At 43.6% G+C, this 23,152-nt stretch overlaps 1 protein-coding gene across 5 annotated transcripts in view; it reads left to right on the top strand.

The window, feature by feature from the left end:
* GNG2 (G protein subunit gamma 2) overlaps positions 1 to 23,152 on the top strand; it is a 116,270-nt gene that overhangs the window by 1,081 nt on the left and 92,037 nt on the right. For 3 of the 5 annotated variants that reach the window (XM_058540560.1, XM_058540561.1, XM_058540559.1), the window contains exon 2: positions 14,851 to 14,891. The exons of the other annotated variants lie outside the window; for them this stretch is intronic. The gene's annotated coding sequence lies outside the window, so the exon portion shown is untranslated. The remainder of the gene's footprint in view (positions 1 to 14,850; positions 14,892 to 23,152) is intronic. 5 annotated transcript variants of the gene reach the window in all.

Genomic DNA, 23,152 nt, shown 5'->3' with positions numbered 1-23,152 from the left:
GCTAAGCAATAAATGGTCATTGATCGAAGGTTTTTTCTTGAGTTTTTAGAATGAAAGGAGATAAATTTTCAAAAGAAAGAAAGAAAAAACTGCTTATAGTGGAGTAAAAATAATAAAAAGGTCATATTTAGACATTCATAAATTCTTAAAATACAGGTTTTTAAACGTTAAATATGCCATTGAGAGTGTATATGCCTCCTCATTGATTACATTCTCAATTGTGAAGAGCTATAGGGGTTTTTTTAACGTCATTTTTATGAAATTGATTTTGGCTTCTCCAAATTTGTGCTGTAGCAGCACATTTTCAGAGGTAAGAATCTTTAGGTACTAAAGAAAAAAAGTCTGCTTTTCTGAGATCACGTACTAAATTAAACCTGTACCATGTCTAAGAGGCAAAATATCGCTGGTGTGGAAACCACAGAGCTCCCCCAACACACACGCTCAGTTTAATCAGACCTGTGGGCAAAACCAGTCCTCCACACACAGCTCAGTTCCGCTTTCCATTTGCCTCCTAAAGGGAAATACGAAAGATAATACTCCCGGACAGGAGGTCTAGGGTGGATCTCGGGTCCAGGACGCCCCTGACTGGAGTGCTATGATCAAGCTGCCTGTCACAGACTGAGGAGGAAAGTCGTAAATCCGGGCTATAAGAATGAGGCCGGGGCTCACCTCGGAGCTGCTCATCTGAGGCTGCGTTCACGAGATAACGCCAACACCCTGCTTTGTCTGGGAGTGTGTAGACAATCTGCCTTCCTCCGAGTGTTTCATACCAGAGTAAGAAAACGAAACCCGGGCCCAGGAGAGTCGGGGCCCCAGCCCTCTTTCAGAAATCACCTAAGAGGTGCCTATCTTCTGCGCAGCCCAAAACATTTCCTTAATTGTTAAATACCAGCTTGAAGCACATTAGCGAGTGACAGCAGATCAGTAACTATGATGGTGGAAGGTTTGGGAAGAAGAGGAATATGCTTCTATGCTGTAAAATGAGACCATTTCCACTTATTCTGGCCATATGGAACACTGACAGACATAATGCTTTTGCCCAGGGTGTTCAGTGGCTTTTGAGGGAGTGCAACAACACTGAAATTTTAATTGTATGTGTTTTTCGGCCATATGGCCAGTGTCTGGGTGGAAACATGAGTCCATTGTTTGGTGGCCAGCCCCGGCCTCAGACAGCGAGCACGCAGTGAGTGTGTTTGGTTGACTGGTCTTTCAGCCTACTTCAGAAGGCGGGCCCAGCTTTGAAGTGTAAAGGCTCTGTAGTCAAAGCAGAAAACCTGTTCCAAAGGATGGCTGTGTGTGGAAGAAAAGAACACCATGGGGTGAGAAGAACGCAGGCCTCCAGCGTTGCGAGCCTCCGGCAGGTCTGCCTTGAACCCGACCTCTGGTTCTGACCCCTCGCCCTGGTACGTTAACTTAGGAGGGTCAGTTTCTTCATTGGGAAGAGGGGTTAACAGCACACAGTCAAGGTTTGTGGGGATTTTTGTTTGGTTGTTTTTTGGTTTTGTCGTGTTTATTTTGGTTTTGCTCTTGCGTGTGGGTATGTGAGCGCCTGGTACACAGCAGGTTCTCAGATGCCTTCTCCTTCCTGGGTAGCATAAGGAAAAGTGAGCGTTTTCTTGACCTTGGCCACCACCTCAAAGGTTCCAGGAGACAGTTTTTTTTTATTGTAGTAAAATACATGTAACACAAAATTTCCCATTTTAACCATTTTTAAGTGCGCCATTCTGTGGCATTAAGTATATTCACGTTGTTGTGCAACCATCACCACCATCCATCTCCAGATCTTTTTCATCTTCTTGAACTAAAACTCTGTTCCCATTAAACACTAATTCCCCATTCCCTCCTCCTCCTAGTCCCTGGAACCCAGCATTCTACCTTCTGTCTCTGATTTTGACTACTCTAAGGACCTCATATAGGTGGAATCATGCAGTATTGTCTTTTTGTGATCAACAATTCACTTAGTATAATGTCTTCAAGATTCATCCATGTTGTAGCATGTGTCAGAATTTCCTTCCTTTTTTAGCTGGCTAATATTCCATTGTTTGTATAGACCACATTTTGTTTATTCATTCTTCTATCGATGGACACTTGGGTTGCTTCCACATTTCAGTTACTGTGAATAATGCTGCTGTGAACATGGGTGTACAAATATCTGTTGGAGTCCCTGCTTTCACTTCTTTTTGGGTACCCAGAAGTGGAATTGCTGGATCGTATGGTAATTCTATGCTTAATTTTTTGAGGAACTGCCATACTGTTTTCCATAGCAGCTGCACCATTTTACATTCCCACCAGCAGTGCACAAGGGTTCCAATTTCTCCTCATTGTCACCAACACTTGTTATTTCCTGGGGTTGGTTGGTTATTTGTGACAACAGCCATCCTAATGGGTGTGAATTGGTATTTCTGTGTGGTTTTCATTTGCATTTCCCTAAGGATTGGTGATGTTGAGGGTCTTTTCATGAGCCTATAGGCCTTTTGTATGTCTTCTTTAGAGAGATGTCTATTCAAGCCCTTTGCCCGTTTTTTAATTGGGTTGTTTTCGAGGAGACTTTTTTAAATAGTGGGATCTCTTAACATAGTGCGTGATAAAGATCAAGATGACAATGTTTGTGTTTAATCTCCTGTGGACACCAGTATTCTCCCCGCCCAAGTAAAAGACTTGTCTCAAAAGCAACTTTTAAAATCAAAAGGAGAAAATAAGAAAATCTGCATAGCTCCTGATAATTGGTGATATTGTGAACCTGATAGTGAAATTCAAACCCTTGTTGTGGACAGTCACGCCAGTGACCCTGCTGGTCCAGTGTGGACTGGGCTGCTACAAAGGATGCACTGGGGGGCTGTGTCTTTCTCGTCTCCGCTCATTAGCTGGATGAGAAAAAATGCCCACTGGGTAGCAGGGTCAGAAAAAGGGAGGAGAAACTAAAGCACTAAATTGTTCTCAAATTCTTTATAATGAGAGGGTTGGCCTGTGGAGTTCAACCACGCAGATTTCTGAGAGAAGTTTCTGTTAACAAAATGTGAGTCTAATCTAAACTTCACTGTGAAAAAAAGAATCCTTCTGTTTCATTTTCCACTACCGATTTCACTCCAGATTTTGCAACCAGTGAGGCAAAGTGTGGATGGGCTGAGGAGAGCTGGGCAGGATGATTGCGGGGACTCTATTGAGCAGCGACAACATCTGAGATTTGTGTTCTGGTGCAAACGTTGGCCTGAGTGGAGCTCCTAGGTGATTGCATGATGATTTGTGTAATGCACTCTGTGTGTGTTGGGGAGTTGGATAACGACCCCCCACTTTGTTTGATTTGTAAATCTATTCATTCTACAATTCCTGGGAGGACCCATGATGGCTTTACTAGATCCAGGTGGGAGAGGGGGTCACAGAGCTGTGTTAAGACTGAGTTGCTGGCCTGTGACATTGTGGGATGGTAGAGCTGAAAATGACCTGGGGAAGAACCCAGCCTGTGTCAACGCCTCCAGGACGGATGGTAAAGTAGGCTCGGGATTTAAGTTCCCTTTCTAGAGTCGCACTGTTCATCGACACCTCACCTCCCTTCTAGCAGGGCAAATGGATGGAGAAAGTCTATATACTTCACCACTTTTTAAATTGTTGGTAAGACCAAATTATTTTGTTTAAAAAGAAGAGGGTGGGGGCCGGCCCAGTGGTGCAGCGGTTAAGCTCACGTGTTCCGCTTTGGCGGCCTGAGGTTCGTTTGTTCGGATCCCGGATGCGGACCTACGCACCGCTCATCAAGCCATGCTGAGGTGGCATCCCATATAGAAGAGCTACAACTCTACAACTATGATACACAATGATGTACTGGGGCTTTGGGGAGAAAAAAGAAAAAAGAAGATTGGCAACAGATGTTAGCGCAGGGCCAATCTTCCTCAAAAAATAAATAAATAAGTAAAATAATAAAAAGAAGAAGGTGATGTTTCAATTTAACACCCTATGTAAATATGGAGTTTCCATGTTGAAATTTGTTCAAACATGAAGATATACATGGTTCCCCAAAACTCTTATGTTAGAGGAAACGAGTTGTATTTAATGGGAGTCAATGTTCAGACAAGCTCTAGAGGACTTCATTAAACATTAAAAAAGACGAGCTCAATTCTCAAACTCCAGTGATAACATGTTTCTTAGAAGTGGTACCACTGTACACCAAGGTTTTCGACAAGGCAGGATCAGCCCTTTTATCTCTTGGCAAATATGTGTAAACAGTCAAGCTCTTAGTGGAAAGGCATGGAGAAACCAGTCACATGACCCCTTCCTCTGTGTTCCCTGGGCCAGCCTGGTTGTCAGAGTCAGAGGGTCCCGTGACCCTCTCCCCAGGCGCCTGGCGCGAGGAGCTAATGGGGAGGGTCTGGAAACCAGGCTGGCAGGTTCCACTCCAGGTTCACTGCAGCATCAGCAGAGCCGTGGCTGTTCTTTGAAAATCTTTCCTTCTTTCGTTCTTATTTCACTTCTTACTATCCCCTGTGCATTTTCGGTGAAAACCACTCAGCCTAAGTCCCCGCTCCTTTTCTTCATTATAGGTGACCTACCTTCTGTTTTTCTGAAAGGAGTATATTACAGGCTTCCTCAGCCTCGTTCCTCACCACCTAAAGATTTCTCTGCGTCTTTACTCACTCTCTCCTCCTTCCTTCCCAGGTCGAGTTAACTCAGCCGTTCTTGCAAAGCCAGCAGTCAACTCTTTAGGACTCTCCCTTCCATTTCCTTTTCCTTTCTAGGGAGCGTGTGCTGACAATTCTTCTTCCTACGTATTTGGTTTCTTCTCTTCGTTGGCCCTTTCCTCTTCACCTGCAAGCATGCTTAGTTTACACACATAAATTAATTAAAAAATAAAACACGCCAACAAAGCTTCCCCTTCACTTCCGTGACCGTCACTAACCGTCTCTCCTCCCACCTGTAGGGGAGAAAAACAGTTCTCCCTCCAGCCTTCTGAGTTCTCAGCTGGAAACCCGGTCACAACACACAGATTAACAAGATAAAAACAGGCGTTTATGGACATGTAGACCTCACGTGCAGAAGGGACACAGCCAGGGAAAAATGGCAAACTCTCAGGGGTGGCTTAGGATTCAGGCTGAAATACCGTCTTCAGCTAAACCCAAAAGAGGAGGAGAAGAGAGGAGGCCGGTCCTGGGGAGTGACCAGGAAAAGCGTGGTAAACACGAGCAGAGTCTGTCGTGCAGGTGTAAGTCTGTGCCTGTCCATGGACAAGAGTCTCTTTCGACTTAGCCGTCCTATTCTTCCTGGTACAGAGAGGCAGGCACCCTTATCATGGAGACTCCTTTATAAACGTAAATTTCCCTTACCAAAGACGTAACTTACAGCCTGTTTTCAGAATTCTTCCTGTGTCTGCTGTTCCCTAAATAATCTGCTCAAAATAGTCTTCACACCAAGGAGGCATATTTTGGGGGGCCCATTCTGCCACCCTCCTTCCCTCTGAAGGCTCCCAACTTCTCCACTCACCCCCGGTTCTGCTCCCTGAATCCGAGTACTCTCACGAGTTGATTCTTCTGCCACTTCCTTTCTCCCCCTCCCTTTGTGGAGCCCTTCTCTGTCATCTCAGCCATGGTCGCTGTGGGTCAGTTCCAATCTGATTGTCCGTCCCCCTCTCACCTGCTCTCTACACGTGTGCGTCAGGCACCCTGCAAACCAGCGGGGACATCCGCCCACTGAAGCTGGAGCTCGCTGTCCACAGGAGTGCCGGCCACCACCTTCCCCACCTGACCCCACGACAGTTCACGACACCCCGTCCTCCCGGCCCCTCCGTGACGGAAGCTCACCTGCGCTGTTTTCTTCACCCGACAGCCTGGGCTGTGGTCAGCTGCAGACCCCTTTGCACTGTCACCCGAGACACATTTGACACTACCTACCTTCCATGGTGGTGGCCAGCGTCTCAGCTCAGGCCTTCCTAGCCTCCAGCTGGGCTGGTGTGTTGTTTGTGTTCTTGCCTCTCCCTGGAGTAACTTGCCTGCCTCCCCTTCCACACTTCACCCCATAGCCTTGCTTCTCTGAATAGCCAAATTCCATCCGTCTGTAAGTTTCAGTTCAAATGCTGCCTCTTCCATGAAACCTTCCTTGGTTTCTTCCCTCCTCTCCCCAATAAGGAACAATCTTTACCTCCCCTGGAATCTTTTGTTCTTTCTTCACAGCAACCAGCACATTCTCGTGTGTATGATGGCAATCTGCACTTTTTTTTCTTTTGCAAGCTCTTTGAGGACAGTGGCCACACCCAGTTTCATCTTTGTCTTCCTTATAGCACATACTGTTTGGTTTTGTTTGTTTTTAATTTCAGCTTTATTGAGGTGTAATTGAGAAATAAAATGGTAAGATATTTAAAGTGTACGTTGTGGTGATTTGATATACATAGACATTGTGAAAGGATTTCTCCCATCTAGTGAATTAACACATCCATCCCCTCACCTATTTACTTTTTTTGGTAAGATCATTTAAGTTCACAAATGCTGTGTGTTTATCATTTGTTGATTTAATGAACTTTCTTGACTCATTTCTTGATGCAGAGTGGGCTCTATGTTCTAGGAGCTCATAAACCACTGGGGAGGCAGACAGAGACTGACTTAATTACAACAGTCCGTCAGTCTGTCCACACGTCAAGGGGCTGGGAGACTTGGATGAACAAAACAGGCCAGTTCTTTGTTTTCTCGGAGTTCACAGGCAGTGTCGGGAGAGACCAGTGAACACGTCAACCAGTGGTGTTTAGACCTGCTGCAGGTTAGAACTCACCGAGGGGTACTTTGAAAAAATACCTGCGTCCCAGCCTCAACCCAGACCAGTGAGATCAGAATCAGCCAGGACCGGACCCCACTGACAGAAACAAGTTACATGCAAGAAAATATCAGGTAGCAGTAAGTGCTGAGATGGACTAAGACAGAAATAGGCTGAATGACAGAGACCGTGCATAAGGCGGTGGCAGCAATGGGAGACTACTTTTGTTGGGCCTCCTGAAAGGCCTCCGTGAGGAGGTGACATCTGAATTCAGACCTATATTACGGTGAAGAGTCAGCTATGTGAGGAGCTGGGGGGAGAGGATTCCCAAGCAGTAGTAAGTGCCTTTCTGAAATAAGGATGAGGTAAAACTCCAGAGGAAGCGTGGCCCTTTGTCACAAATATGTACAACAATCTATAAAACGTGTCTTTGCTCTACAGAAAGCAGCTTTTCAATTAAACCAGGCAGACTCCAAGTGCAGAATGCTTGGCTGCTCTGTTGAGTCCTTGGTCTGGGTTGGATTTTATTTAGATCAAACTGATTTACACAGCCAGGAAGACTACTCCATTTAAGTATATTTTTCCACACTGCAATCATTACTACAGGGCTAGTTGTCTGAATTAAACACCAATCTCATTGTCTAAACAACCTTAGGTACTTGGGATTATGTCTTAGATGAGTAAAGTAGAGAAAGCAGTGACTTCTGCCCTTAATGCTGTTTGGGGGAACCAGAGCAAACCTTGCAGAGGATCATTCAGACCACACAGGGCCAAGCGCTCGCTCCTGTCAGAGTGAGTGAAGATCAAACATTTCAAGAATCGCGTTGAGAACCAACACGTGTCCAGCATTCTGTTAGTGCTGCTGCGTGCTGGTTATTTATACACATTACTGTTTTCCATTAGTTTTTAAAATGACTCTGTGAGATGAGAACAGGACACTTTTGGCTGCTGGTGAGAGAACACCTCACCAAAATGGCTTAAAGAGGGGGAAATTTATCTCCAGACCTCCTGACAGGAGGGTAACTCCAGAGTTATTCATAACCGGACAGTGTTCTTAGCAACCTGAATCCTCTCCCTCCTCCCGTTCTGACATCCTCGCCATGCCCAGGCGGCTACCACAGTTTCAGAATTACAGGCAGATTTCAATATCTAAAGGCACGGTGAAGTGGCTGTTTCTTCTCATGTGCCTCTTTTTGAGGTTACAGAATAGCTATCTCCAGCAGAACTCCCCTCACGACCCACACGCCTTCTGCAGACAGAACCGCTGTGATTGGCCATGGAGCAACCCCACCACTGAAGAACAGGTCCCCAGACCCCAGAAAAGAGGTTGTATGAGCAAGGAAGAAGGGGTTAATGGTCATGGGGTAGGCAGCCAATAGAGCCTGCCACATTAGTATCCCCATTTTATAAGTGAGGATATCAAGGCTCAAAAAGGTTAAATAACTTACCAAGATCACACAGCTTTCAGACAAGCAGTGTTTCCATGCATTTCCCTTTGAGAAAAACAAACACACACACTTGCTGTTTTTGGTGGTGATGATCTAGGTAGATTGGAGAAAGAATCCTGGAAAAGATACAAAATGGCTGATGTGAGACTGAGTCAAGAATAACAGATTATTTTAAACAAATTATTCCAGAAGAAAATACATCAGGTTCTATAAAGCCATAAGGACGGCATTTAATTTAGATAACCAGCCCTGCATTTCTGCATTACGAAAAAAAGATGTAATTAAATTGAGTCTTCCTGACTGGTCATTTAAATCAATTTGATCTAAATAAAATCCATCCTGGGCCAAGAAATGAGCTGGGGAGGCCAAGGTTCTGCACATGGTGTCTGTCGTACGTAAAGGGAACCTTGCTCTCTCTGGAGAGGTGCATTTTTTGATTACAGCACCTGTAGAGAAGAAGGAACCATCTCTGACTGTGTGATTACACAATAGGTTTTCACTTTCCGACTCTGGGGACAAGGTGCGGTTCCATCACTGCTGCATTTTCTTCCTGGTTCGTACTGTCTACTTTGTGCTGTATTCTGGAGGTATTAGCGAAAAAGGGACGTTCCAGTGGAATCACGGTGTTTTGACAGCTCGTCTCTGGGTGTGTTTCTGTGCATTCTCCTCTAATAGACACAGTTCTACTGGCAGGAGTATGTCTTCTGTGATGAAGGACTGAGTGCTTCCGACTCTTACATTTGCATTTTTAAACAGGAAAGTAAATTTCCAGGCTTTGCGAACAGAGCTCTGTTTAAGAAGGGTATTTATCTGATCTGTGCAGAGCTTCATGAGAAAAATTGTGAAAAAAATTTAAATAATTTAGGAAAAACATCTAAATATCGTGTTAGTCTTTCCTTGGAAAACTGAATTGATCACTTGCCATGTTTTTAAACCTCATGAATGATTGTTTAGGGAAAATTGCCGTGTATAGGCATTATAGACATCTCACTAACAGTTTTGTTATATTTTTTCTTTGGAAAAAAACTTGATGTCGAACAGCCCCAAGATTTCTTTTCATTAAAATAATAAAAAAATTTAAGTAAGAAAAGGTGAAAATTCCTAGGCAAAAAAACGGTCCAATTTGTCTTTTATTATGTCTTAAAGTAATCCTAAAATACTGTAGTGTAGAAAAATAATATTCTAAGACTTAGTACACGGGAGAGCATGGTAGTTAAAGAACATTGGTTTGGAGTCAGAATCCCTGGGGCCACTTTCGTAAGCTTTGTATGCCTTAGTTTCCTTATCTGTAAAATGGGAAATAATAATGGCAATACCTACTTCACAAGATTGTCAGGAGAAAATTACATAATGTATGTAAAATGTTTATTTAGCATAGTGACTGACTTATAGTAACTATTCAGAAGTGTAGCTATTGTTAGAGTAATTGTTACTGTTAGCACAAAGCTGAGTAGAGTACCTTTTATTCTCTCCGTGGGATTCTTACCAAACTAGCAGCAATACTTATGGGCCAACATTAATCCTAGGCGCTCATAACTTGGCGTCAGGACTTACCTAAGGAAGCCTGTTTCCCTGGGATAGTCAGAGGTCGATGTTTTGACTTACTTAAGTGTCAGTCTCAGGCCGGCACCATTTGTTCAGTAATCCACGTACTTAGAAACGTTTCCAGTTTTCCTTCCCAACTCCTGACAGGCTTACGCTTCTCTGTCTGCTTTGGTTAGGTGTAGCCTCGTCTCTTGCACGGCCAGTGAAACATGAGCAGAAGTGAGGAAGACTTCCTCACTTCCAGGAAGATGCTTCTAAGAACAGGGATGTGAGCACATTCCCTGGCCCCTGGCTGTGGTAGAAGCTGCCTTCTTAAGCCCGGGTTGTGGAGTAAAGACAGCACAGGAAGGTCCCTCCACTGACCCGCAGTGGACACGTGTGAGAGTGAGTAGCAAGCTTTGCTGTCTGAAGCCCCTGAGGTTTGGGGTTGTTTGTTACCACAGTATAACCAGCCCGTCCTGACTGATGCAGTCTGGTTGTCCCTTCAGACTCTAGAGAAAACATATATCACTGGCAACAGTGTGTCAAATGTGTAGCTATTTGGAGATAATAATTTTTAATGACTATTTTCTGTGTGTGTGTATTGTATGTTATGTTATATGTAAGTATCAGGGAACTTAGAGTCTTAAGTTAAATAGATTTATATAAATAATTTCCATTTAAATTTCTTTTAAAACAAGGTTTATTTCCATTTCACACAGAGGAGAGTCAGCAAACCAAAATTACCAGCATATTTTTTCTGGAGGGAGTCGACCGTGATGCCCAAGTCAGGACTCTGAATTCGAGGCCTGCTCGGATTGTCAGGTGATTCTCCCTCTCACTGAGAGCTCGCCCAGCACCGTGACTTGGGAGGCGGGCCGTGCCCATGGCCTTTGTCACCAAGGGAGAAAACGGTCTCCCCTAAGCCCTCTTGCGACTGTCCAGTTATAAACAGGGGTACTGACCAGACAGAGAGTCTTAAATAATATGTATTGAATAAGTGAATGGAAGTGGTCCACAGTTCTTCCGAATTCTGGACTCTTTCCTGTTTGCATTCTAAAAATAAATGTCTTTATTTTGGACATTGGTTTAAACATCTTGGTATTAAGACTTTTATTCTTTTGTAACACTTTATATATGACCAACCATGTACCCACAGATTTAGGCTATTTGATATTTTTTACTGCTGATTTTATTTCACTTGATTATTTCATTTGAGTCTCTAGAACTACATTATGAAATACCTTAATTATTTAAATTAGGAACAGATTAATTATCTCCAGTGTACAAACTCAAATTAATTTCATTATTAACCCGAGTTTTAAATTGATTAATCTTGGAGTATTCAAGGACCAAGTGAGGTTTTTTTCATCCTTAAGGAGAAGGGCATATTTCATTTGATGAATCTCTCTCCATTGTACCAGTTATTCTAACAGGAGCAAGAAATTTGCAAGAAAACTTTGGATAGATTTTATAAACCAGCCAGAAACCTGTGTGTCTGGGGTTTCTGGGGGAACAGTCTGTGAGTCATTTAAAAAAAACCACTCATCATCACGGTGCATGTTGTTACCATGGTAATTAGGCCTGTGGAGTCCACTCGCTTGTGTTCCTGTAAAGGGAGGAGAGGAGAGAATCAAGAATGCAGAGCTTTGACTGTCAGCTTCAATTTGCCTAAAGCAGGAGAGGGTTTGGGGTTCTTGAGAACACGCAGACACAGTCATCCTGGGAGGGAAGTGAGGAAACCTGGCGTCCTGCCTTTGTTATTGGACGTAAGTTAGCCATGTTGCTGCTGGTGGTGTGACTCACAGGGGGAAAAGGACCATTCGGCATTCTCTTGCGAAGAGGGGAAAAAATAGGATTTTTATCGGATATATAACTACATATAAGTCTCTCAGATCTACCTGGTGGGGTGTCTTGTGTGCACCTACGCGGTCTTTAACGATCCTCTGAAAGGCGCCGGATGCTGCTGGCACAACGTTATTGCAGATTGAAAGGGTCCTCGGTATGTTATTCTGAGATCTGATCCTCGAGTGGCCAGGTGCCTTTTCTCTATTTTGTGGATTAGGTATGACTCCTGTTCTTGGACAGTCATCTTGTGATACCCGACCAGGGCTCGCAGAGGAGACCACGGGAGGTCGTGGGCTCTGCGGGGCTGTCGCCGCTCCAGGGGAGGTGAGATCAGAGCGGAGGCTTGGCGGATGGAGGCTCAGCAGGCTTACTGGGGCCGCGGGTTACCGAGGGATGGTGATTGTGACATTGGAGGACAAAGACACCCTTACGCAGGACAAAGACACCCTTACGCTGGAGGTACGAGTCAGCGCACGGACAAAACAAGAATGTTTCTAAGTTCACCCTAACAAATCTGGGTTCCTCTCAAGTGGATGATTATAATATCTTGACTAGAGTTTTACTTTTTCAGAGTATTCCTTAAGTAAGTTTTAAAGCAGATTTTATTTAGAGTTAAGCAACTTTTCCTTATTAAAACTATTTTTCAAAAGGCTTGAATAAAGTGCGGTGGGGTGTGATTAAGGGCCCTACAAACTCCAGACGTTGGTGAGTGATCTGCAACGGGCATGTGATGTAATAACTACTTCTCCAAACTGTAGGTTTCATTTTTTCTCTCGTGTTTGGGAAGAAGGCACGTGCTGCCCAGACTTCTTTCTGTGCTATCTCAGTTTTCTTAACATTAGTAAACAAAGCTTAACTTAAATTTTTTTTTTTAAAGGTTTTATTTATGTATTTATTTTCCCCCCAAAGCCCCAGTAGATAGTTGTATGTCATAGCTGCACATCCTTCTAGTTGCTGTATGTGGGACGCAGCCTCAGCATGGCCGGAGAAGCGGTGTGTGCCCGGGATCTGAACCCGAGCCGCCAGCAGTGGAGCGCGCACGCTTAACCGCTAAGCCATGGGGCCGGCCCTTAAATTTTTTTCTGATGAGCAAAGTAATTCATGGTGATTATTGAAAATTTGGAAAATACTTAATGTGTAAAGAAAAAATGAGAATTACATCTTCCATTAATTCGGTTGTTGGTTGACTGCATGTAGGAAATCTGATTTCACAGTGGCTGATGGGTGCTAGAAGTTATTTCTCTTTCACACAACAATCCAGGGGTGGGTGGTCCAGGGCTGGTCAGGCCCTCTGCTTCACAAGGTCATCCAGGGACCCAGGCTTCTTCTCTCATGGCTTCTTCTCACATTCCTAGCATGTGTCCCTGGCTTGATGGCCTACAGTGGCTTGCCATAGGGACTCCACTGTAACCAGCAGGAAGAGAGAAGACTGGGGGGGGGGGAGGGCAGGACCCAGAAGTCGCACATCTCACGTTTTCAGCCGTCCATGGAACGTTGACTCATGGCCACACACCTCGCAGCAGGGGAGCAGAGGAGAGTTGTTCTTGACATGTATCTGCTGAGCTTAGAATTCTGTTATGAGCATGGAAGAAGAGGAGAGCAGACATTGGGGCATACCTAGCAGTTTCTGCTACTTCCATTATCCTATACAAAAGAGTAATATGCCATTTACATTTTGATGTATTTTCTTCCACTCCTTTTTCTAGAAAAATATATATCAGGAAGAGATTATGTATAATATTTACTAGAAAACATTATATATGATATATTAGAAGAATATTACATAAGAAAAATATTATAGAAAATGTATTAGAAAAATATCATGTATCTGTAAATATATGTTAGAAAATTAGCTGAGGTCATCCTGTATCTATAATTTTGTATTCTCTTTTCATATAACTTTATATCATGTGCATTTTTCATGTATATCATGTACATTTTTTACATTTAAATTTTTTGTATATATTGTTTCAAAGTTCCATCTTGTGAGGTTTCTCTCTTTTACTTAATAGTTCGTAATATTGATATGCAGGCTATATCTAATACCTTGGTAATAATTCGTTGTCTACATTTTGGATCTTTTGTTTTTTTTGGACAAAGTCAGGGAGTGGCATCAGTAAGATGATGATTGAGAATGTATTTGACGATCTTGCTATATAGAGCCACACTGCTCTCCCAAGAGGTTGTGCTGATTTACGCCATCGCCAATATTGTTTGAGAGCGCTGGACCCAGGGCACCCACAGACAAGCTGGTTTTGCAAGTTCCGCTAGTCACTGTATCCCTAGGGTTCATTCTCTGAAAATAGCTTGTTTTTTGCCCTTGGCTTGTTTTTGTTCCTTTGCTGTCATTAATCACAAGATAATGGTTTTCTAATAACTTTGGCTCATTTAAAAACATATGGTCCCTTGTCGTCGCCTGGGAATATAATTGGTTGGGTTGAGACGGTAGCACAGGTGCCCGTGTTACGCAGTGTGCGCTCTCCAGAGACACTGAAGTTCGTTTGGTCCCGGGACCCAGTGAATTTGATTTCCACCCTCAGCCACACTCTAGACTCGAGGTCCCTCTTTGTTCTGCACAGCACAATAGGAACGGTAAAGCAGGCCTGAGGCTTAGGCAGTTCCTGTAGCCGGTTGCTGGACATCTTTTCAGGAGTAAAGAAGCTCCTCCTACAGGAACGTTCTCAGGTAGAACCACACCCGGCACAGTTAGGCTGCCTCTGCCCCAAGTCCTCGGAGGCCGTTAGTGGTGAGGGTGTAGGTATCTCTACTTCTGAACAGCCTGCAGAAGCTAAAGATGCTCTTATCACCACTAGCTTGTCACAATCTACCCTCTTAAAGGGCTCGACACACAAATGGACTCCAGCTCTTTCCTGACACCTGGAACAGGAGCGTGTTCTGTCTCTGCCCTTTGGTCCTGCTGGGAGCAAGTCAGCTTAGGTCAGAAGGAAAGCTTGCTCTCATTCATCTCACTGGTGCACAGCCTGACACCAAGAACTCTGCTTCCCCCGGGTCCCAAGCCAACTTTGTATTTTCATGCTTTCTTGCAGGCTAGGGAAGTTCACAAAGAAAGAGACTCCTGTCTTCACAAATCTGTTTGTTAAAAGAAAAAGAGTTAACAAAACGTCTGTTTCTTGACTCAGAAATGTAAACCTGGGAGACCCTTTGCTCTTAGAGCTGTTCAGCAATTACCACCAAAACTTATTTACAGAAACACTCATTTGCTTGTTGAGCTCTTACATGTCATGTTATTTCTCCTTTTTTTTTTAAAAAAAATACATTTTCCTCTCTGTTTTCTCAACAGCCAGATCTTCCAGAGAGCCTCAGGCTTTGGGAACTGAGAAGGTAAGAATTCTGAAATATTTTCTTCTAGGATCTTCTTGAATCTAACCAGAGCTCAAAGTGGAAAAAAATATCTTAAGAAGTGCTCCTATAGATGAGAGCATTTAGCAGGTGATGTTTATCAAAAAGAAGCATTCACAGAGGCGTTGGCAATATTGACATGACTTCAGGATTTAAGAAAAGAAAGTGGTTCTTGATGATAGTTAAAATCAGTTTTCTCACCTCGATTTTTCCATTGTCTTCTAAAAACCTGAGTTGGAGAGCCTTTGAGGTGGCTCCCTTAACAAAACGTACTCCTATGGCACCAAACACGATGAACCGGTTGTAGCCATTGAAGATAGACCAGTAGCCATTGAAGACAGACCAGGTGTGAGGAGATGTCAGAGTAGATTAGATCAGAGGAGGCTACACCCTGTGCTCAGTGGATGGGCTGTCAACATTGTAAGGCTCTTCCAGCAACAACAACAATAACAACCAAAGGTCAACTAATGCTGTTGAGATTTCTTCTCGAAGAAGCCAACTTGGCTGCTGAAACTTGCTAAAGCCATTTGAATCTGGTGTAGACGCGGAAGGTTGCCGTGCTGCTGAGAGAGGTGATGACGTGTTAGCCCTCCCCAACCAGCAGTGACTCGGATTTTCTTCCTTATTTTAAAATTTAACCTCATTAGGGAAAATTTCAAGCATATTCCAAAATAGAGAGAATAATGTAGTGAACTTCCATATCCCCATCACTCAGTTTCAACAACTGTCACCTCATGGGCAGTATGATTTCATTTACACCCCACGCATTTCTCTTCTTTCCCCATCGGACTGTATGGCAGTGGTTTGAGTTTGGCTGTTGGATTTTTAATTGTTTATTTACATAACTATTTGGCGGCTACAGCACAATGCTAATAAAAAAGAAAACCTACTTATAACCTGACTTAGTTTACGGGAGCTCGTCTTTCATCCATGTACTCATTCAGCAAATATTTAGTATATACTAGAATCAGAAACTTCTTAGGATGAGAATCTCTGGCCCAGAGCTTATTAGAAGAAAGGCTTGTGAGTGTGTGCGTTTTTAAGACCAGTTATAGCTCTTGCTACCCCATTATGAGGTTCTTTTGGAGTCAAGTCCTTAGTCTCTTACAGGTGAGGGCTGAGCCATCCCTCCGTTCTATCAAATATTACTGATAAAGAAGACTGTTTGATAAGTATGTGATGTTCTGTCTGCTGTTTGTGTTGGTTTCTTTCATGCAAATGAATGTACTCACATGTTTCAAACTAGTCCCAGCAGAGTTTCTCCTGGAGGTTACTGGCGTGTTGAATGGGACAATTCTTCATTGTCCTCTTTGGTGTCCTCATCCTTGGCTCACAAAAGGCCAAGGGCATCTTCCTGTCATTGTGACATGCAGAGCGCCCTAGGGAGACGTTGAGAACCCCTGAGTCTTGGCACACAACTTGAAAGAGGTTATGTGTCATTTTCCACTCTCACCTGTGAGCATTTTTGCCTCATGCAAAATTACTGGTTTCAGTCACACTCAGTGGTTCCTTACATAAGTGGTCTCTGTGCTAACAAACTAAAGAAAGAAACCAAACGAAGTAGACATGTCAAAGGAACCTGTTCTGCACTGTTGGAGGGATTCTGAGAGTATTTGCTTTAATATCAAATCTATTTTTTTAAGTTTTTACAGAGAAGCAAATTAAACACTCGGTAAGAAATAGTCAAATATTGGGGTTTAAAGCAAAATTCTACTCAGACATCATGCAAATTGAATAGCACCAGTGACGAAGGATGTATTCGTTTCCTGTCAGCTGCTGTAACAAATTGTCACAAACTTAGTGGCTTAAAACAATACAAATTTTTATCTTACCATTCTGCAGGGATCTCACTGGGCTAAAAGCAAAGTATCAACAGACCTGCATTCTTTTCTGGAGGCGTTGGGGAGAATTCTAGAGCTGCCTTCCTCCACCTTCAAGGCCAACAACACTGCATCTGTGTGTCTTCCTCCCGTAGTCACTTGTCTTAACTCTGAGCTCAGCTAGGAAAGGTTCTCTCATCTTAAGGACCCGTGGGATAAGATTTGGCACACCCGGATAATCCAGGATACTCTCCCCATCTCAAGGTCCTTAATTTAATCACATCTTCTCTTTATCTTTGTAAGGTTACACATTCACAGCTTCCAGGGATTAGGATATGGACCTATTTGAGGGCTATTATTCTGCCTACTACTAAGTAAAAGAGATCAATTGTTCAGAAAGGGAGAAGTGCCTTGGTAGCAGAGGTAGGATTATCTAACCTTTCATTGTATAGGGTTGACAAGGTTTAGGCTTCCCAGGTTGATGAAGAAAGTTCTTATCTTGACTCTGCAAATCCTGTTTTGTAGATACAGGCACTGAAGGCTTTTTTTCTTCGAGTATTTGGCTCTGGACCAAGTGCATAGGTTGAAGTCCAACAGCACCTTCCTTGGACAGACTTTCTGGTTCTGTGGGTGTGGCCTTGGAGAGGGTCCTGCTTCTGGCGTTTCTCCAGCTCTGGAGAGTCTGCCTATGGTGCACAGGTTCCAAGGTCTTTGAATAGCGCCAAAGAAATGTGAGATTTTTATTTTATGCTGTTATGTCTGCCTCTCATAATATGCTTTATTTATTAGGCTCTAAAATGTAGAAATTGGAGGAAAAAATAACATAATATTTCAAAACCTCACTGTAGTGGTATTTATTATAGCTAATCTCTAAGTATGGTTTAATTCCACTGTACATTAGGTAGGTCATCCCCCCAAAGTGAGAAACCATTTCTTGCCTCGTGAATGAAATGCATCACTGGGTTATTTTTGAAAACCATCTCTGGAGTAGAATGCAGCCAGAAATTTTTGGTGGAGATTTTAAATTTTTTCAGCTATTTTTTTTTAGCAAATCCCCTTTCTATCCACCTCTAGACATTTGAGCAATGGAGATGTGAATACCAAACCTAGGGCTAGCGGTAGGGTAACAAACCATCCTGTTTGTCTAAGACCAAGGGGTGTCAGGGGACACAGGCTCTCAGTGCTAAAACTGGGAGAGTCCCAGGCAAATTGGTTCAGCTGGTCACCCCAGATGCCTAACGGTAGCTCCAGTGGAAAGTGGCTGTCATGTCGATGAATTGTTAAAATAGAAATTTTGACTGAACTAAATAATGACGACAACCCTCAGGGTTTGGGTTGAAGATAGGGGAGAATCGAACTCTTGGAAAATTGGTACCCACATGTGCAAGTTCGCCCAAACCAACTTTGAAAAAACACCTAAGATTCAGAACTAAGAAGAACCAACAACATTTATGAAACGTCACATCTCACAGCTTTCCAGTGTCACCAGCTCCCTCCCGCACGGTGCCTCTGATGATCACAGCTTTAATCACTTTGCTGTGGAGGGGACCACAGGAACTCACTGAGTCTTTTTCAGCACATCAGCATGTATGGAAATTATAAAACCCAAGTCTGCCAAGCAGCACGGAGCTCTCTTAGCTTGAATCCTGCCTTTTGTGTAACAAAATTGAACTTTCCTCCTAAGAGACAGCATAGACTGTTCAGGAATAGCTAAGTGTTAGGAAGCCTATCTTGAACGTCCGAGGGTGAGGGGATTGGAGTGGATAATGTCTTGGAATCTAATCCACCTCTAAGAACCTGGCGCCTCCTGACCTCCCGGGGTAGACGTGAGCTCCTTGCCCTGCTGTCTGAGCTGCCTCTGGGTAAGGCTCTGGCTCAGCCCGTCCTCACTGCTTCGTTAACACACCGCCCACGTCACCCGCAGCAAAGCCAGACTGAGAAATCGGGGTGCTGAAGGTCCTAGGGCCTCGTCCCTTACATTTCAGTGACCTTTATTTGGAGGTTTTTGTTCTCTAAGCTACTGGGACACAGAGGACTGTGAGTGTACTGGAAAGAGCAACTCGTCAGCTGCCCCAGAATAGGCATTTGGCTTTTAGGAGCTGGCAGTCTTTTTTTTTTTTTTAATGTATTTAATCATCTCCCATCTTCCAAAGTATCTTAGTTGATAGGTACAAGGAATTCTCTTTCACTTCTTTTTATGTCCAAAATAAGATTGAAACCATCAGTCACTGAGGAAGGATCTGGGTTTCTGATGAGCGAAGGTCTTGGATAGCATTGTGAATTATTTTGATATTCTCCCCAATTCCTTTTTTGGGTTCCTTCCTTCCAGGACTCTCGATCCTGGTTTCATTTTGTTAAGACTAGCCTAATTCCAGCTTGGAACCTCTGCTGTTCTTTTGTGAATCTAACAAGTTCCAGAAGAAATGAAAGCAGATCAAACCCTTATGCTGTTATTTAAACCCAGATTCTTGTTTTCTTTTCCAAAGAGAAATTACAGAGTAAATGTAAACAAGATCCAAATGACTGCTCTGCGTGCAGGGTTTCTTTGGGATAACAGAAGTGACTTGGAACCAGATAGAGGTGACGGCTGCACAACGTTGCGAATGTACTAAATGCCATTGAATTGTGCACTTTAAAATGGTTAATGGTGGATTTTATGTTATGAGATAACCCTCCCCCAACAAAAAAATGTTGATTGAACCTCAAGAGGAAAAAACAAGACTGCTTCTCCCTATCTTCACATTCTGGAATTCCGAAGGCTCATCCTTTGTAATACACTCCTGTTTAATTTTTAGACCATGGGCCGGCTCCGTGGCTTAGCGGTTAAGCGCGCGCACTCCGCTACTGGCGGCCCGGGTTCGGATCCTGGGTGTGCACCGACGCACCGCTCGCCGGGCCATGCTGAGGCGGTGTCCCACATACAGCAACTAGAAGGATGTGCAACTATGACATAGAACTATCTATGGGGTCTTTGGGGAGAAAAAGGAGGAGGATTTGCAAGAGATGTTAGCTCAGGGCCGGTCTTCCTCAGCAAAAAGAGGAGGATTGGCATGGATGCTTGCTCAGGGCTGATCTTCCTCACAAAAAAAAAAAAAAGAAAAGAAATGCCTTTTATCAAGATATCTCCTTAGACATGCCCAAGGGCTGTCACCTGATCCCAGTCTGATGGGGACTATTTTACAGGATGACTCTGTAGGGGTTCACACACAATTCTTGGTTTAATGATGAAACTTTAAGGCTTTTAATTCCTTCTAGATTTAGAGACAAAGATTTTGACTCTCTGCAGATGTAACTAGGCAACCAGCACAGCACGCTGCTGGTGCACAGCATCCAAACGTCGTAGCTATTGCATCATTTTTAAAAATCCTATTTAAATCTGTCTTTTAGCTTTGGCGTATGCCGCCATGTAACATTTAATTTCTTAGAAAATATCACGCAACCCCCAGCTGTAAAATAGAATGGCTCCAGGAAGCCAGCATCCTCTGATGTTCCTAAGACGTGTGCTCACAGGAGCAACGGCAACAGCGTCGCGAGGTGCGGCTTATGCTGTACTTAATAGTCGGGAATTAAGAAAGGGGGTTTCGTTTTTGTTGTGTGCAGGTGTAAGAGTTTACAACCATGTCCTCAGCAGGTGGTGGTGAGCATTCCTCACAGTATAATTAGTGGAAAACACCTGCATTCACGGAGATGAAAGTTGGCTTTTATTCTAGTGAAGCTGATTTTACTTTGCTAGATAGGTGGTCACTAGACATCTATTTTTTTTTTTTTTTTGTGAGGAAGATCAGCCCTGAGCTAACATCCACGCCAATCTTCCTCTTTTTGCTGAGGAAGACAGGCCCTGGGCTAACATCCATTCCCATCTTCTTCTACTTTACGTGGGATGCCACCACAACATGGCCTGACAAGCGGTGCGTGGGTGCGCGCCCAGGATCCGAACCCGGGCCGCCAGCAGCGGAGCATGCACACTTAACCGCTATGCCATGGGGCCGGCCCCTAGACATCTATTTTGATCAATAAACAAGAACGTATTGAAAGCTTTTTATGAGTCAGACACTCTACTACTTACATACTGTATTCCTTTCCTCTGACAACCAGGCTTTTGAAGTTTTTGTACTGTGAAAAGAATATATATGTAAGATTTTTAAAACTCAAGCAGTAGAGACAGGAGTAAATGAAAAATAGAAGCTCCTTTCCAACACCAACTTCTAGCCGCAGTCCCTGGAAGTCACCACTGTTCATAGTTTCTTGTGTGTCTTCCAGAATTTTCCGTCCTCCAGTTAATCTGAATTGGAAACGCGAGTGTGTTAAGTGCCGTTAAACCATCTGTTCCTAAGCTTCTCTCTGCACTAAATCTTTTCATTTTGAGACACTGCTTGAGGCTTTTTTTTGAAATGTGCCTTTAAAACTGAGAGAGTAAAAATGTCAGAACAAAGTGTGCTAATGGCAAGGGCTGTGGTCAGGACAGCTGAGGAGAGTCGTGCTAACTTCAGCCTCCGTGACATCCACGTGTGGAACTTCAGTGATGAACCTCAAGGTCGTTCTGTATAATTTTCGAAGTCATCTGGAGTCAGTTATCTCCCTTTATCCTTTTGATGACCCTGTGACGCAGGAGTTGTTGACTTTGCAAAGGAGGAAGCTGTGGTCCCAGAGGTTAGGAAACTTGCCCACGAATTCAGCTGATGAGAGACAGGATCAGGACTAGAACCCGAGGCTTGTCCGAGTTTTAGTCTTGAGCCAGACCCCAGGGTAACTGAGGAAGACAGAGGGTCCTAACACTTCTGTGGCTCCCGCAGGGACAGGCTGTGATGTGAAGGGAAGGTGCTGGGCTCGCAGTCCTGATTCTGCCCCGTGGGCGAGTTACCTAACACAGTCCTTACAAGTTAGGCTGGCTGACTCTCTCACAAGTTCCTCACCTGCTGTGTGGATTCCTGTTTTGTTTGTTTGTTTGGGTAATACTGTCCACCTGGGTGGGGACTTGACCCAAGCTGGGGAAGCCATAGTGTTTCATCCACCAACCACAGGACTTGGTTCAGTGGGTGGACATCAGACCCAGCAGGGGCCAGTAAGTTCTTCCTCTGGAATTTTCCAACTCAAGTCGAGGGAGGAGAGGTCCCATTCTTTCTAGTCTCAAGGCAGCAAGAATCACGTCAGGTCATGTTTCAGTCTGCTGAGAGAATGAAGTCTGAGGTACAGAGGGGAAGCAAGAGAGAGAAAAGAAGGAAGGAGAGAGCCCGGTCACAACTGGAGTCCATGAACCCAGAACCGACACATTTCCATTTCTCACCCAAGGTAATTCCAGTTGCTACTAGCGGAGTCCCGACAGACATCTCCAGGTCTCAGCTGCCTTGTCTGTAAAGTGGGGGTTATGACACGTGCCCTGATTGTAGCTGAGCTCCTGTAAAGATCAGTGCAGATAATGAATTGGAAAGCACTTTGTAAATTGTAAAATGCTGCACAAACGCAAGGTGGTATTATTCACTGATATGCTGCGTTGAGTTAGGAAAGTCGAAAGGGTGGAGTTGCCGCTCATTTGGAAAAGAGGAAGTGAGAGCTTTGTAAGAGCCATCTGGTGTCATGCAGAATTAAGGGGAAGCTGCCAGAGTCCTCCAGATCTTTTGATATCTCCTTTCAAATACTCTAAATTTCCTGTAGATACTTACAGTGAATACAAGGTGGGTCTTACCTGGCTGGCGCAGGTTAATACAGTGAGTTTCTCTTTTCTGTCTGTGGCCCTATTCTATGACAAACAGACACACTAACTCAAACCAAAAATAAATAAAACCAAAAAAATAAATAAATAAAATTAAAAAAATAAACAGAGCACCATATTAATATTTCAACATTTTAGCTTTTTCACTTAAAAGAGCTTTACAGATGCATGCTAAATGACATTTTGGCTTCATCAGAGAAAAATCAACAAAGAAAATCAGTCTTCAATTAGCTATTCTAGCTATACTTCATTTGGAAGTGATATAGTTGGGGTGATTCCAGGGAGAAGAGGTTAGCTGTTTGGGGCTTAGATGGGATCAAGATCCATCTTTTTCCTTAGTGGGCTTATATCTTTGACATAAGCTATAAATAATCAAAATCTACTCAAGATGATAACTTATGCATGACAGGAAACGTCATTTCACTTTTACAGCATTTTTCACTCTGTATGATGATTCTTCTCAATGAGGGAAAACAGACGGTACCTCTGAAATCTGTGCTCTTTCTTAGATTTGCCATTTAGGCAGTTTTTATTGCAGCAAACATCTCTGTCTCCATTCTTGATCATTAGAATCCCCCAAAACTGGTTTAAAGTCTTGCTCTAAATAGAATAGCATTTGTAAAAAGGTTGAAGGCACCGTGGAAATATGATTTGCAAGCATGAAGCAGCATGATATAGCAACCTGGAAATGTACATCTCTCAGAGTTTAAAAA

The sequence above is a fragment of the Diceros bicornis genome, chromosome 5 (genome assembly GCF_020826845.1).
Source record: "Diceros bicornis minor isolate mBicDic1 chromosome 5, mDicBic1.mat.cur, whole genome shotgun sequence".
In the NCBI taxonomy this organism is placed as follows: domain Eukaryota; kingdom Metazoa; phylum Chordata; class Mammalia; order Perissodactyla; family Rhinocerotidae; genus Diceros; species Diceros bicornis.
Note: the sequence above shows the minus strand (reverse complement) of the source record. Positions and strands in the feature narration are given on the sequence as shown.